This window comes from Tamandua tetradactyla, chromosome 1 (genome assembly GCF_023851605.1).
Source record: "Tamandua tetradactyla isolate mTamTet1 chromosome 1, mTamTet1.pri, whole genome shotgun sequence".
NCBI lineage: Eukaryota > Metazoa > Chordata > Mammalia > Pilosa > Myrmecophagidae > Tamandua > Tamandua tetradactyla.
In genome coordinates this window covers 10,921,987-10,939,370 of record NC_135327.1, presented here as the reverse complement: position 1 = coordinate 10,939,370, position 17,384 = coordinate 10,921,987, and the positions used below count along the sequence as shown (strand labels likewise).

The 17,384-nt window shown below is 40.5% G+C and overlaps 1 protein-coding gene and 1 pseudogene across 18 annotated transcripts in view; one reads left to right on the top strand and one right to left on the bottom strand.

Annotated features, from left to right (window-relative positions):
- The window catches only part of ZHX3 (zinc fingers and homeoboxes 3), a 177,262-nt gene that overhangs the window by 35,134 nt on the left and 124,744 nt on the right, over window positions 1-17,384 (bottom strand). The window lies entirely within an intron of this gene.
- LOC143680067 (brain acid soluble protein 1 homolog) lies at window positions 10,143-10,764 on the top strand (annotated as a pseudogene).

Below are 17,384 nucleotides of genomic sequence, written 5' to 3'. Positions count from 1 at the left end.
CTCACACAGGGATCTTCCAGGCCTGTACCTAACTTTATATTTTTACAAATTTATATTTGTATTTTTTTCTTAGGAGGGCCTCTCCCCATGCTCCAACAGTCAGATTCCATCAAACCTGGGTCTGCTTTTGGTGGGAGTAAGGGGAATAAGAAGATGAGGTATGCAATCTTCCCCATAACAACTTTTTCAGTATTTGAAAATCATGTTCTCTAAGAGTTACCTTTCCCAGGCTATTCGTCCTCTGTTCCTACAACCACTGTGCTTCGTGTAATAACTTGGAGTCTTCACACATCCTCATTCTTCTCATCTCTGAATGTGTTCTTATTTGTCTATAGATCTTTCATATATGGCACCTAAATCTGAATATAATTCTCCAGATATGGTCTGACTGTATTTATCATCTTTAATGGAGTTTCTTATGTCATACTTAATCCTTCCATAGATGTTGCTACCCAAATGATGCCACATTATTTACACTGTGAGATTCCCCAGAAAAATATGAATCAGTGCTCTTGGACTTCATTCACACATTCACAAGAACCAAAGTACAACACCTGTTTGTTTCAATTTAGGTTTGGCAGACTTTGAGGAACAAGTTTGGTAGATTAAAAAAAAAGATGGCTAATTTAATAGAGAGTAACTAATGGATAGTAACAGATGTTTACTAAGTGCCTACCAGGTGCCAGGCACTGTTCTAGGTGCTGGAATGTGTGTGCGCATGGGTGTGTGTGTGTGGGATCTGTTTTCCTGGAGTTTGCATTCTAATTTGGGGGACAGAAAATAAACATGATAAGTAAATGAAATAATGTATTAATAGTCAAATATAATGGAAAAAAATAAAGCAGGAAAGGAGACACGGAGCATGAGGATATGAAGTTGTAATTAAAATATGGTGGTCAGAGGAGCCCTCCAATGAAAATGTGACACTAAAGTAGAGACTTGAAAGTGAGGAGGAAGCCATCTAGATATGTAGGGAAGAGCATTCCAGGCAGAGGCACATCAGCAGGTGCAAAGAGATTGAAGTAAATGTGCTGGCACATTCAACGAACAGAAAGGAGGCCAGAAAAATGGGGTGGGAGCAGTAGAGAGAAGGCAACAAAAGATGAAGTTAAAGAACAACTAGAGGTAACTGTGTAGGGTTATCATCATGATTTGGGTATTTTGAGATGGGATGCACCACTGAAGGGCTTTGAGCAGAGGACTGACATGATCTGATATATCCTACAGATGACTCTTGCTGCTTTGCTGAGGACAGACTATAGGACAAACAAGTGGAGAAGAGGGAAACCTATCATGTAGGTATGGTAGCAATGCAAGCAGCAGATGACAGTAGCTTGGACAGGATGGTGGAGACAGAGGTAGTAAGAAGTGGCCAGAAACTGGCTACATTTTGAAAGTAGAGCTGGCAAGATTTCCTCAAGGACTGGATATAGGGTGTGAACACTATATTCATAGGAATGAACGATGACTCAGAGAAGTTTTACCTAGAAGGCTGGCATTGCCATCAACCAAGATAGGTTTGAAGTTGGTAATACCAGTGCAAAAAGCAAAAAGCAAATCTGTGCTGGCAGGACTGAAGGGTCCCTTTCTAGGAGAAAACTGGATTGAACTGGTTTGATCACAAGTGTTTCAGGGAATTAATGGATCAGACTGCTAATGAGGTTGTGCAAAGCCAGTGTTCTCAATAAAAAAAACTCTCGTCTTTGTCAGAACCTGCTGAAACCCATAGAGACTATAAAAAGCTGGGGGTGGGAAAGTGTGTGTACAAGTGGTGGGAGGAAGCTGCAAGCAAAGCTAGGGCACCATAGGAGCTGACTATATCAGAGCCTGCACCCTTGGAGATTGTGGGATAGTTTCTTTCAAATGCAAATGTGTTATTTAAAAATGTACTTGCATCTTAAATTTTGTTCCACATACAAAACTTACAATGAAAAATTTAAAAATCTATATAAATGATCTGTTCTGGATGTAGATTTACTTCTGAACTTACATGGGCACTTCACCGACAGCTACTTAAAACTAAATGTAACATTTCAGTCTTCCACTTAAAGTCATACTTCTAAAATACCTGAGAAATATCCGATATGGAGGAATGAGAAAATATATCCAGTCCAGCCTCTTTCCCAGAGGAAAACCTATAGCAACCTGATTTCCAGTCTCCATCTGATTATCTCCATGGCCTTGGAGGGCATTATGACTTATGGCAACTGATTACAAAGTTCCTTTCTTAGTTGAACCTGGTTCCCTGGTTTCAGATCTGCCTTTAAAACAGAGGCAGGACTAGTCAACTCTCTATGATATTATGAATCGACTCTCTTTTCTACAAAGTTGCAAGTTCGTATTTTATCCCTTAGTATTCATTTCTGCAGTGTAAGCATCCCCAATTCATTCAAACTCTCTCCAGTGGTCTGCTCTCTTTCAATCCATTCTGTTGTCCATGTCTCTCTCAAAATTTGGCAATTAGAACTGAACAAAACATTCAAGATGTGGCCCAACCAGAAGAGAATTAAATGGAGAGAGGGTTTTATCATTCTACTACCACTATTAATCCTATCAGAAATCTAACTAGATAAAAGCTCTATTTTCTTTTTCTTCACACAGAAGAGGAATTTGAGACCCAGAGAGGTGAATTGTCCTGGTTGGGCAACAAAACACTGCTAGAATTTGGCAGGACTGGGATTCTTTCATCAAAGGTCATTTGGGTGCACATTTCCAGACACTCATTTACAATTCTGATCAAGGAGTTCTGGACTTTCTTTCCCCATTGCCTCTTTGCATTATACTTTCTCATCCTAAGGAGAAAGTGCTTCTACTTCTGTTCTTCATTATACCTTTGCCACATGGAGATCAGCACTTGGTGGCCAATGAAATTCTTGCAGACCCCAGACAGCCTCCAGTGAGATCAACATGGCATCTGGAACAGCTCCACATCCCTGGTGAGACCTTCTCTGTACACCCCAAGTATCTAAGTCGAGTCCTACAACTCCACCCTAAACAGTCCTGTCACAGGGCCCTAATTGTTTCCTTCATACTATTTACAACATTTGTTACCAGACGTTTAATAGTTTCTTTCTTTTTTTTTTTTCCCCTGCTTTCTATTTCATCCCAGGTAGACTTCAAGCTCTGTCACATCGGGGCTTATAACTACTCTGTCCCCAGCATCTAGCACAGTGCCTGCCAAATAAGATTTTCAGTAAAGAATGGATGATTAAATGGGAGCCGAGTAGAGGTTGAAAACTCTAACATCAGATAGAGCTGGGTTTATGTCTCATAGTCCTACTTCAGGAACGGTGTATTCCTGGGTAAACAACTTTTTACAAATAACTTAGTGTGCTGCCTAGCACATAGTAAGCACTCAAGAAATCAACATTACTACAGCTATTACTGCTGCTGCAGTGATGACCATTACTTTCCACTCAGGGGCTGGTCACTGGAGGATGGCAACTAACTGTAATAACTTAAGGTACATCAACTGTTTTATTCTGCCCATTTTTTTTTTCATTTTTAAGCTTTCCATAATCTTATGATGCTGCAAAGCTGCAGAAGTCACAGGCATCAGCAGTTTGTCTTTACCTTTCACTCTTCTCACCAAATTATCTCCTCAAGCTCACTCATTAACCCTTTCTGAGGCCCTCTTGGTTTCTCTATTTTAAGTGAATTCAACAGGTCAAATCTCAAATTTATTTCACTTTCAAAAACTCTCCTCCTCCCTTTCTGTTGGAAAAACTCCAGGACCTCATCCAGAGTAGGGTACTGTCCCTGGCCTGATCTGAATGAAGCTGAGGCACCCAAGGCCCAGCTCCCCAAAAGAGTTCTTCCAGGACAGTTTATTAACGTTAACCCTATGAACAACATTTTGAATGCTGGTAGTATTTCATCAGAAAGTTATTAGTTTTCCTTGACAGGTGAGATTAAATAACATTCACTGGGTTTATCAGCCTCATAATTTAGAGTAAGGATATTTTTATGCAAATGCATTTCCAATTTTATGGTGCCCAATTAATGGAACCAACTGGATTTGATCAGCAAAGCTCCACATTTTACCACCTCTCTTCAGAATCACACTAATTTTCACATTATTGTACTGAGTGCTGCAGAACAGAGGTGCTGATTGCCAAGTAGAAGATGCATTAGGGGGGCTTCTTGAGGTACTTGGCTCTCCTTAGTATCCCAATGTGATCTAGTGGAAAGGAAAAGGACTAGTCCTCACCATCCGAGTCTTCTCTGATCTACAAAGCGGTAAAGTTAATAAAAATTTATGAAAGTAAGAATGGCTGTGATTATGCAAAATATAAAATTCAAACTATTCACTACTATCTTCAGGCACGAAAAATAAATATCTCCTATTTATTTAAATATCTATTTAATAGATATTTTTTAAATATCTATTTATTTAAATATCTACTTAAATATCTCCTCCTACAATACTTTAGTGCACTTGGGTAAACATGTGTGGGTGAGTGTACAAGCACACACACACACACTCACCAGTTATAGACTCAGGAGAATGGGGAGATTTAACTTTTATTGCAAACTAGTAGGCATATTTATTTCCTTTCCATGAGACGTAAGGAGCCTAAATCAAAAGATTCTAAGAATCACTCATAATGCCATATATTGAGAACTGATACGAACTGCCTGCCATTATAAATTTAGTGAAAGTTCTGTGTCTATCTGTTTTTAAGCAAAAGGGCTGCTTTAATATTATCACATATATCTGGGTTGTTATTGTCTCTCTGATAATTCTGAACAATAACATTTCCTCTGACTTTACTTAAAATGCCACTTAACTCTCATTGTCTATTTGTTCCCTCATCCGCCCATTCTCCACGAAGTCAGCCTGCCACAACTCATTTTTTCAACCTCTTTGCTCAGTCAGTCTTTGGCACACTGTAGGCTCTCTTCCCTCCTCCCATTCTGCCCAAACTACAGTGATACAGCGGCACCAAGGTTACCACTGGTCAAGTGGCTCTTTCCAACTCCTTAGAGTTTTCCTTGGAGCCTCAAAGCCATTCAGGACCCAAAAGAGATTAAGACCCATGTCTCTCTAGACAAGCTCTCCACGACAGACCAACTCACCTATGACCAGGACTTAGCAATCTCCCATATCCAAGAGACTTCCAAATCATACTTGCTAACCCCAACCTCTCTGCCAAGCTCCAAATCTATCACTTCTAGCTGCCAATGATCCTGCAGTTTAAAAAACTATACAAATAGTTTCAGTTTTCTTCCTACCTCTACACTCACCCTTCAAACAAAACAAAACAAAAACAAACAAACTCCCAACCACCATGTCCTACTGCCCCAATCTTTATCTTATTTCTCACCACCCATCCAGACTTCCAATAAGACCTCTCCAAATCCTTCCTGCATCATTTATGCAGCCCTCTCCCTTCTTTCCCTTATCTACCTGCTATCAAATCATATAAATCTAAGAATGTTGTTTCAGATATGACCTTTTCTCCACCCTTGTGAGATACAGTCTAACAAAATAGTTCACAGTGTAAGCTTTGGAGTTAGACAGGCTTGTTTCATATCCTGAATGTGTTATCTATGAACTTTGGTAACCCAGGAAAAGTACTTATGCTTTCTAAGTCTCCATTTCCTCCTTGTAAATGGAAATAATAGGCTCAATCTCCCATGGTTGTTGCAAGAATTAAAAAGATAAGCCATATGGGGCTCAACACTCTGACCATCACATGGCAAATAACGCCAGAGACAATGGCTATTGCCATCATCCTTGTGCCTTCCACCATAACTCAGTCCCTTGGTGCCCTGTAACAACCTTCCCAATTCCCATTTCTTTCTCCTCTTCAGTCCTTCTTTTAACATTGCTATCAGCATCAACATCATAAAAAACAAGTTGGTTTAAAGAATTCCTGCTGTTTTCTTATTGCCAATAAAAAGATTCTAGACCCGTGCTAATACTGTAGCCACTAGCCACATGTACCTACTAAGCAGTTTGGTTGTGCCTTGTCTGAGTTCAGATGTGCTTATAAGGGGAAAATGTACACTGGATTTGAAGACAATATAAAAAGAAATGCAGGCGGTATGACAGTGGCAGAATTCTTGCCTGTCATGCCAGAGACCTGGATTCGATTCCCGGTGCCTGCCTACGTAAAAAAAAGAATGCAAAATTCCTCGTTAATAATTTTTAGTATTAAATACATGCTAAAATAATATTTTGGATATATGAGGTTAATTACATTCTTAAAATTAATTTCAGCTATTTCTTTTCACTTACTCAAAGTGGCTGGTAGAATATTTAAAATCACACACGGGACTGGCATTATATTTCTTTTGGACAGTGCTGCTCTACATGCTCCAAACCTTGGCCACCAGACAGTGTGGTGGGCAATGTTGAAGCCTTTGGGTTAATTGCAAGCTTCCTTCTTTTTGTGCTTATCATTACAATAGTTAGGGAACAGGAGAGCCTACTGGCTGGGAATTGAGGCTTTTAAGACAGGCAAGCCCAGATTTCAATCTTCAGGACCTATCCTGCCTTGAATTCAGCAGCAACTAGCTACATATACCTACTAAGCACTTGAAATGTGGCAAGTGCGAATTGAGATGTTGTAAGTATAAAATACAGACCAGATTTCAAAGATTTAGTATGAAAAAGAATGTAAAATATCACTAATAACTTTTCTATTGATTACATGTTGAAATACTAACATTTTCAATATATTAGGTTAAATAAAATATCATTAGAATTAATTTGATGTGTTTATTTTTTAAATGTGGCTACCTGCAAATTTTAAATGACATGTGCTGCGCACATTATACTTCTATTGGACATCCTTTGGCTTGGCATAGGCAGCTTTTCACCTTCTGGCATCTAGTGCCTATCCAGCCACTCAAATCCATGCCTGGCCACACTGAAGCTCGCCGTGACCTGAATATGCCAACCTCCTTGCTTTCACATGTACTAAAGTTCCTTCACTAGAACCTTCTTTAACCCCCTTCCATCTGAAGACTAATTCATGCCTCAGGCCCAGTTCAAATATTATACCTTCAGCGAAGTCTTTCTTAGATCCCGCTGCACTTAACTCATCCTGCACAGTGTGTGCCACTTTACACTGTAGTGTTTTCTTTAGTACCTATCTGAATTTCCTCTAGATTGTGAGCTTCGTGAAGTTACGGATCATGTGTTGTTCACCTTTGGTGAACAGAGCCTGACACATAGTGGGTACTTGCACATGTTGAATGAATGAAACAGCAAAATTCAAATCATCTTCTGATAAGGGATAACATGTCCACTTATAAGCAGACAGCTGAGAAAAGGACCTCAAATGCAGTGATCCAGGCAAAACTATCAGCCAATTGAATTATTCACAAATTTTAAGATTAGTATTTTAAGCCAAATCAACATCTTAATGATATTTATAAAGCATGTCATAATTAACTGATTATAAACCAGCCCCTACTGGTTAATAGCTATTGATTGGTTTGGAAATGTGGGAGCTGGCTATGGAAACTGGATGGTTACAATAACTACATTCCATATTTGTTAGTTGATGACGGCACAGACCCCACCAGAATAGAGGCACTGAAACTGGGCCTTTGATGTAGTTTCCAAGGAAAGCCACCAAGACGATTAAAGGGTTGGCAAATGAGATTTATGAGGAATGGCTACAGGAACTGAGACAATTTTGCCTGGACAAGAGAAAAGGCAGTGGGTGACTTAATAGCCATCTTCAATCATTGTTATTACACAGATGATGGTGACCAGATGGTCTCCATTTCCACCAATGAAAGAATACTGAAAATGGACTTAAGTTGCAGCATAAGAAAAACCATCCAGTTTTAAAGAAAGAATTTAATGGCTCAGAACTAGTACACAGCAAAGCAGACCCAGGGAGTGTGCAGCACAGCCATCTCTGAACGCCTTCATTATGCTGGGAAAGCAGCAAACGGGAAGGGTGTGTTCAGGCCTTTGGCAATCCTTTTTGAGGGCAAATCTTCAACTGGCTAATCCTTGAGTGAATCATGTAAAGACAAACATAGGAATGGAAAAAAAATAAAGATATGAAAATTGAAACACAGCACCCTCTGGTGTACATCTTTTAATCACGGAAAAGTCTATATATGTATCAGTATTTCTTAAAATATAAGGTCCAAATCATAATAGAGTAAAAAGAAACCTGTACAAGGGGGTTCCTTCTGTTCACTCAATTGCTACATGCATCTTTATCAAGCACCTACTATGCACTTCCGCCCTTGATACCAGGAAGGCTGTTATACAGGCAACCTCAATTTCTATACATTAAACATGAATACCTCTAAATCACTTTTTGAGAATGTTGGTTCAGACTTTGATACATAAGCTGGTACATGAACATTTCATGCTAAGATATGACAATGCTGTCTGCCAGGTCATTTTAATTCTTCCCTGTGTTCAGGAGTACATTATGTGCAAAACTCAGGGAATATCTATATGGAGGTACCCCTCCAATGTGCCCTCCTGCTCTGTTATGGTACAAAGAGCCCTTTCTTATCAATTCCTCTTTGTCTCTTGAATGTCAATAGACTACTTTTTTACTTCCTCCTAGGCTTCAAGCTCTTAAACTTCTCCCATATCCTTTCCTTTAAGTTCAAAAGACATTCTACCAGCTCAAAAATCCTGAGAACCAATCAAGAATCTCTGATGTTCTCTCCTGATCTTTAGTCATCTTGGTGCTGGACAGGAACTTCATTTATACAACATTCATACCTTATTTCTACAACTCACCATTGCTAAGCAGTTGGCATGTCTAGATGAATAAAACACAGACCCTGTGCCTGGGTTTCAGGCCACTGGAGAGACAAACAGATGCAAACGTAAATAGATAAGGTAAATTGTGAGGACTTGAGGGCTCACACAGGAACAAAAGAAGGCACTGACAATATCATCACATCATAATTGTGGGTAAGCTTCCTCTCCCACAAGACAGTGAGCTGAGGCAAGAGCTTTATCGTTTTAGTTCTGCTTCTCTACCCCCAACACATACGGAACTCAAACAATATTTGATGAATAAGCTAAGGAATTAGTTTAGATGCATGATTCGGGTTTAAAAGAACAGAATCCTGGACCTATAATCCCAAACACCATCCTCTATCTAGTTCATCTTGTTTTATTTTTCCTATTAGCTCATAAGCTATCCATCCTCACTGGTTCATGTTTTCCCATCCTTTCATTTTATCCCTATAAATCAACTCCCACCTCCCAATCAGGGAAAAGGGGCAGACATTCTTTTCCCCAGTTAAGAATCTCTAATATGAAACTAAAAAACAACCAAGCCAAAGAGGTAACAGGGAATTGGCTTCTCATATACTCAGAAGAATGTGAGATTACTGCCTCACAAGGGAAAAAGAAACCTAACCCAATCACAGGGTAAAAATAGGTCACTGAATGAATACAGCCCTTTGGGTTACTGGCAGCAAGCTTCATTTTCTTCTGACTCCAATGTCACAAGAAAGTGGCAGCATGGTCTTAGAATAAGGGCTCCACAGCCAGCTGGCTTCCTTGGCCTGGACTTCCCACTGGCATTCTAGAAGCAGCACACAGGGCCAGGCAACCACTGGGGAGCTCAGTAAGCCTTTGTCACTGCTGGCATAAAATAGCAAAGTTGGAAATTTTTTTTCAACAAATTAGGAGGCATTTTAAGGTTGTTTTTATTTTAAGTCACCCTTGTTTGCATTTAGCTATACTTTATTTAGTCAGAAACAAATTAATAGAATTCTACTAGGTCATTTATACCTGTGCAGAGTCAGCAGGTAGCCTCTTTTCCATGACAGACAAGTTGTCATGATGATTTATTGTACTACTTTACTTGTAGCAAACTGTGTATGTATGTGTGTATGTGTTGCATGTATACAACTGAAGAATTATGTGTTAAAAATTTGCTTCTATTACAAAAATCTGCTGTGTAACTGCTCAAAGAAAAAGAAAAAGAGGCTTAGAATTACTGATCAAGAAACAGTAGAAGAGAGCCAGGCAAGCAAGAAGCTGGAAGCAATGATACCCAGAAGAGAAGGGAAAGACCAGCAGATGCTGCCATGTGGCAGAGGAGCCAAGGATCACCAGTAGCTAATCTTCAGGAGGAAACCATCACCTTGAGGCTGTGATTTGGACATTTTTCTAGATACTAACCAACTTCAAGATGGGAGGCAAGCTTAGCAATGAGAAGAAGGGTTACAATGTGAATGACGAGAAAGCCAAGGGCAAAGACAAGAAGGCTTTGGGAACGGGGACAGAAGAGGAGGGAACCCCAAAAGAGAATGACACCCAGGAAGCTATGGAGACCACAAAGGTGAAGATGGGTGAGAAGAGGCCAGAGAAGGATGCCCAGGACACCTCAAAGAAAACTGAAGAAAAAGAAGGGGACAAAGACACAACTGTGACCAAGGAAGAAGCTCCAAAGGCAGAGCCTGAGATGGAACAGTGGAGGCCAAATCCAACCCCCTGAAGGATACAGAGCAAGAGCAGGCTGCAGCCTCTGTCCTTGCTGCCAGCGATGATGCTCCTAAAGCTCCTGAGGTAAGTGCTGACGCCGAGGTGGAAACTATGGCATCCACTAAAGTGGATGACAAGAGCAAGGAGGAAGGGAAACCCAAAAAAGACTGAGGTTCCTGACCACCTAGGAAACGAAAAGCGATGGGGCCCCAGCTTCAGACTCAAAAAGGAGCAGCACTGAGGCTGCCCCATCTTCCAAGCAGACCCCAACAGCCATGGAAGCACCTAGTTTTACACCATACTGGTTTGAAAGGACTAACGTACTCTAGAAAAGTCATGTTTTAATTCTAATCCAATCTTGTGGGAGCAACCGTTTCTCTCAAACCCTATTTAACACTATATTTTGGAAGCTTGATTAGATTATCTCCATGGAGATGTGGCTCGCTCAGGAGTGGGTGTAAATCTGGATTAGGTGGAGATGTGTCTCCACCCATTCCAGGTAGGTCTTGATTGGTTTTACTGGAATCCTTTAAAAGAGGAAGCACTTTGGAAAAAGCTAGAGAATAACAAGAGAGAAAGCCAGGAGATTTGGAGAGCAGAGAACCACAGAGCCACGAGAAAGCCACAACAGAGAATGCCGCAGAACCACAAAGCAGAGAGTCTACCAGCCAGCAATTTTTAGAGATAAAGAAGGAAAACGCCTCCCGGGGAGCTGGAGAGGAAGCTAGCAGGTGATGCCATGTTCACTATGTGCCTTTCCAGCCAAGAGAGAAATCCTAACCATATTCACCATGTGCCTTCTCACTTGAGAGAGAAACCCTGAACTTCATCAGCATTCTTGAATCTAGGTATCTGTGCTGGTTTGAAAGGATGTATGGACCCTAGAAAAGCATGTTTTAATCAAAATCCCATTTCATAAAGGTAAAATAATCCCTATTCAATACTGTATGTTTGAAACTGTAATTACATCATCTCCCTGGATGATGGATTTAGTCAAGAGTGGTTGTTAAACAGGATTAGGTAATGACATGTCTCCACGCATTTGTGTGGGTCTTGATTGGTTTACTGGAGTCCTATAAAAGAGGAAATATTTTGGAGAATGGGAGATTCAGAGAGAGCAGAACAACATAGCCATGAGAAGCAGAGTCCACCAGCCAGTGACCTTTGCAGATGAGAGAGGAACCCTGACCTTGTTCGTCATGTGCCCTTTCAGATGACAGAGAAACTCTGACTGTGTTCGCTAGGTGCCTTCTCACTTGAGAGAGAAACCTTGAACTTCATCAGCCTTCTTGAACCAAGGTATCTTTCCCTGGAAGCCTTAGATTGGACATTTCTACAGATTTGCTTTAATTGGGACATTTTCTCGGCCTTAGAACTGTAAACTAGCAACTTATTAAATTACCCCTTTTAAAAGCCATTCTGCCTCCGGTATATTGCATTTCAGCAGGAGCAAACTAGAACAGTATCTTTCCCAGGATGCCTTAGATTGGACATTTCTATAGACTTGCTTTAGTAGGGACATTTCCACAGCCTAAAAACTGTTAATTTGCAACTTATTAAATTCCCCTTTTTAAAAGCTGTTCCATTTCCAGTATACTGCATTCTGGGAGCTAACAAAGTAGAACATACACCTAAGGTCCAGGCCCCTGCAGCCCCAATGGATCAGGTTAAACCTGCTTAGGCCCAGGCAGCTAATTTGCATCAAACTGTAGCAGTGAAAGAGTAACAAGGATAGTCTATGGAGAAAAATATTACCACATTAAAAACACAACCTGATTCTCTTACTCATTCTCTCTCTCTGCTATACTATCTTGTTTCAAATTGCAAGTAAATGATATGTTTTGCTCAAGAGGAAAAAAAAAGCTATTGTCTCATCAAGGGAGGGAGTGGGTGGGGATAATCCATATAGTATTTATATAGGAAAATATCTAATATACCTTCAGTCAACTTTACCAATAAATCCTGGATTTTAACGATAAGTGTCTGAAAGTATAGTACACCTTCTCTACCTGAACTGCTGTTACATGTCCTCCACCACTAAGATCTAAATAGCTTTTCTTCTGTAATGGGGGCTGGGAGCAATGTGTTGGATTCTACCCACAGGGCCTGTGCCAATGTAATCAGATCTTTATGAAGGCAGTATTTTCTTTTTAATTTACAGCCTTTCTTATTCTAATATTTTTTAATGTTGTGGATGAATGCCAACTTTCAGATAGAGCCCTCTTAGCTTGTCCACATGTATCTCAATGCCAATCCTCCATCCTTCCTCTCCAGATATTTTTTGAAGTAGCAAACATTCTCATCCTACTCAGCCTACCTAGATTTCTTATGATGAGTTAATGTATGTCTATGGTTGGGTGCACCTGTAGTTCTTCTTATTGGTCAGTGGAAATAAAAAAAAAAACACCTGTGTTTATTGCAGTTTCAGTTTCTTTTGTTAGGTGACACAGACATCAACACATCACTCATTGGAAAAAGGAAAATACAAATTTAAAAAAATGTACAATGGATACACTGAAATTATATGTAATTGTATAAATGCTGCAACAGTAATAAGGTTAAACAATTAAAATGAAAAACAAAGAAACAGTAGAAGAGAGATGGTAAAGAAAAGGGCATCTGAGCATAATGTTATTAGCAGACAGCACATTTCATAATAACAGTGATGGACACAAGGTTCCAGAGTTGCTATTTTAGTAGAGTACTTCTAAGAAAGAGGTTCCAAACTAGCCTAGTGATGTATTCCCTGATAAAATAGCCCATGCTTACATAGTATCTGGTGTACATGTCTTTTCTCTCCAATGGACTAAAAGATCTCTGAGGTAAGGCCTCAGTGGTGGACCACTTAGTTTCACCAATGACCACGTGCACACAGTGGACACTCGGTGCACAGGTCAGTCACAAGCAGTCACCCGTAGTGTCTTGTTTTTCTGGCAAAATAGAGGGAGATACAAGCATTCCCATCCAATACCCAATCTGATGCATATGGATTGAACTTCAGTTTTGGGTCTTGTGCCAGTTTGAATCTGTGGTGGACCCCAGAAAAGCCATGGCTTTAATCCTCATTCAATATTGCTGGGTGGGAGCATTTTGATTGTTTCCATGGAGATGTGGCCCACCCAGCTGTGGCTGGTACTTTTGATTAGATGATTTCCATGGAGGTGTGTCTCCACCCATTGAAGGTGGAATTACTTACTGGAATCCTTTAAAAGAGGAAACATTTTGGAAAGAGTTCCTTTTGTAGAGCCACGAGAAAGCCAGCAGGTGCCGCCATGTTCACCATGTGTCCTTCCAGCTGAGAGAGAAACCCAGAACGTCGTTGGCCTTCTGGAACTAAGGTATCTTTCCTTGGATGCCTTAAATTGGACATTTCTATAGACTTGTTTTAATTGGAACATGTTCTCAGCCTTAGAACTGTAAACTTGTAACTTATGAAAGTCCCCTTTTTTAAAAGCCATTCCATTTGTGGTATATTGCATTCTGGCAGCTAACAAACTAGAACAGGTCCCTTGATATTAAAGCAAACCTAATACCTACTATTTGTGTGTATCTGCATGTGTGTGTGTGTGTGTGTGTACAAAACTCATAGATGCAGGGTCTGAAAAGTTAAGCTGAACCTTAACATAACTGTCTAAATAAAATTAAGTAGAATTTATATCTCAACCATTTCTAACAGAGTTTGAGATAACTAATGCGATTAAATAGATGGAAAACAGGGTGATGAAAAATTTAGACAAAGGAGGGAAAATTTAGATAGAAGGAAGGAAATACTTATCTAAGTTAACAATGGCTTCTTTCTCAAATTGTCAAAATTTTCTACCAAAAATTTTTGCAGAAATTTACATGATGCTTTTAATATCTGTTGATTCACATTGACCTATGAACTCAGGAGTTTAACCTAAATTTATATTTCATTCATCAAAACAGCAAGATGAACTTGAAAACTGTTAATACATAGATACAAGCAAGAAATTTCTTTAATTTGCAAAAGCACGCTCATACAAGCAATTTGTGCTTTACCAAAATGGAGTCCTTCCAATTCCAGGTCCCCCCTTCTTTAAGGCAGGACTTGGAGTTATGGGTTGGAATCACTAATATACACAAAACGGAAGGCAATAAACCTACCAAGCACCATTTAGACCCCATAGTGCAAGTAATGAAATACAGTTCAAACTGGCTTTTATAATAAAGGGAATTTATCGACACATGTAAGTAAGTAGAAGCTCCAGCAGTTGGGTGGCTTCAGGTTGGATTTGATTCAGTTGCTCTGTGATGAAAACAAGGGCCTGTTTTCTTTCATTCTACTTTGTTACTTGTATCCTAGGGGCAACTTCCCTAACCATAGCAAGGTGTCTCCAGCAGTCCCAGGCTTCATGTTTCCACACCATCTAGAAGGACGGAGTGAGGGATAATTTTGGAAGCCCTCTGAGAAGACTGAGGCACCTTCTTCCAAAGGTCTTCAGCAAATATTATAATAGTCTGAACCGGGTCATATGCCGAACCCTGAAATAACCCCACTGGGTCAATCACTGTGCAAACAGGCATGTAGTTACCTTGGTTAAAAGAATGAAGACCTATCCCTGGAGGTGGGTGGGATCAATCCCCCTCTGTTATAGTCTGCTAGCTGCCGGAATGCAATATACCAGAAACAGAATGGCTTTTAAAGAGAGGAAGTTAAGAAGTTGCTAGTTTACAGTTCTAAGGCTGAGAAGATGTACCAATTAAAACAGGTCTATAGAAATGTCCAATCAAAGGCATGCAGGGAAAGATACCTTGGCTCAAGAAGGCCGATGAAGTTCAGGGTTTCTCTCTCATCTGGAAAGGTACATGGTGAACACGGCATCATCTGCTAGCTTTCCCTCCTGGCTTCCAGTTTCATGAAGCTCCCTGGGAGGCATTTTCCTTCATCTCCAAAGGTCACTGGCTCGTGGAATCTCTGCTTCGTGGTGCTGCAGCAGTCTCTGCTCTCTCCAAATCTCTCTCATTCTCCAAAGTGTTTCCTCTTTTATAGGACTCGAGAAACTTATCAAGACCCACCCAAATGGAGGGGGACATGCCTCCAGCTAATCCAGTTTAACAACCACTCTTGATCAAATCACATCTCCAGGGAGATGATCTAATTACAGTTTCAAACATACGATACTGAATAGGGATTAGAAGAAACGGCTGCCTTTACAAAATGGGATTATGATTAAAACATGACTTTTCTACATACATCATTTCAAACCAGCATACCCTCCCACCAGAAGACAAAAATAAATATTGCCTATTTGCTATGGAAGGGAATGGGGAGGTAGGAGGGATGTCGGTGAAAGGAAGACTATTGTAATATGCTCCAACCTTCACCTGTGCACTGAATTTGACTCAGATTCTCAGTATCAAGAACAAGAGTGAAAATGCATTTTAAGTAATACCAATTTTATCATGCAACAAAGATGAATTTATTCATATATACAGACAAATTATTTTAGAGATAAACTCAAGAAAAAATGTCTTGGAAAATGGGCATAAAGGAAAATGGTAAAGTTGAGGACTGTGGAGTTAGCTGGGAAAGAAATTAAAATATGCTCAAATAGGCAATTCTTACACTGATCCTCCAGGAAGGCAGAGGACAACAGCAAATTATAACCAAATGAAGTTATTTTGGCAAAGAACTGAGATGATATGGTCCAGATGCTTTTCTTCCAAATGATCTAACTCTGCAAAGAGTAGGAACTGAATATCTTAGACTCCCTCTTGAGTATCAAATTTCTAAAAATGAGCTAAAACACTTTATAAAAAATGACCTCTAGAGTTTTTCAAATTATTGACTGTCATTATCAGATTATCCTCTAAGCCTGTATTTATGTGTACATGTGTACACCTGCCACTTATTACAAATAAAAAAAATTGAGTGCCACTAGATGCTCAGCTCTGTGCTAAGAAATATGGAGGGAAAAGGAGAGGAGAATTCAAAGCTACATTGTTGATGCCCTTAAGAAAGACAAAAACTACTGTGTTAGTTAGATTCAGCTGTCAACTTGGCCAGGTGAGCATACCTAGTTTTGTTGCTGCGGACATAAGCCAATGGTACGTGAACCTCATCTGTTGCTAATTACATCTGCAGTCAGCTAGGAGGCGTGTCTGCTGCAATGAGTGACATTTGACTTAATTGGCTGGTGCTTAAATGAGAGAGCGCAAGGTAGCACAGCCAAGCAGCTCGGCATTCCTCATCTCAGCATTTGCAGTTCAGCCCAGGCCTTTGGAGATGCAGAAAGAAGTCACCCCAGGGAAAGTTGTTGGAACCCAGGGGCCTGGAGAGAAGACCAGCAGAGACCATCCTGTGCCTTCCACGTAAGAAAGAGCCTCAGTGGAAAGTTAGCTGCCTTTCCTCTGAAGAACTAACAAAATAAATTCCCTTTTATTAAAAGCCAATCTGTCTCTGGTGTGTTGCATTCTGGCAGCTAGCAAACTAGAACAGAGCTGGTACCGGAGAGTGGGGTGCTACTGTGGTTTGCAAATACCAGATCTGTTGGAACGGTGTTTTGGATGGCTAAGGGGAAAACTTTGGAGGAACTGTGAAGAGAATGATGAAGAAGTCCTGGAGTGTTTGAAGAGACTGTTGGTATAAATGAAACCATTGCCAATTTTGACAAAGGAGGACACAAAAGGGTAAAATTGGAGTTTGCAGAGTAACCATGGAAGCTCAGGTCTGAAGCCAAGAAACCTCGGCCAGGAGAGTAGACCCACCCATACATATGGAGAGGGTAAGTTTACCTTGAAGGGTGAGGATGAGCCTCCCACCTTGTTGGAGTGGAAGAGTTGTGCAGCCTCAGGCCTTGGAGAAGGTAGAGCACACTCCTTGGGGGACTGGGAGAGCCTGGCTGCCACCACATGGAGGGGTTAAGCGTGTGCCCCAGAAATGGCAGAGAGCCCAGGGGTGGCCCTGATGCCTGGAGAGAGTGGAGCC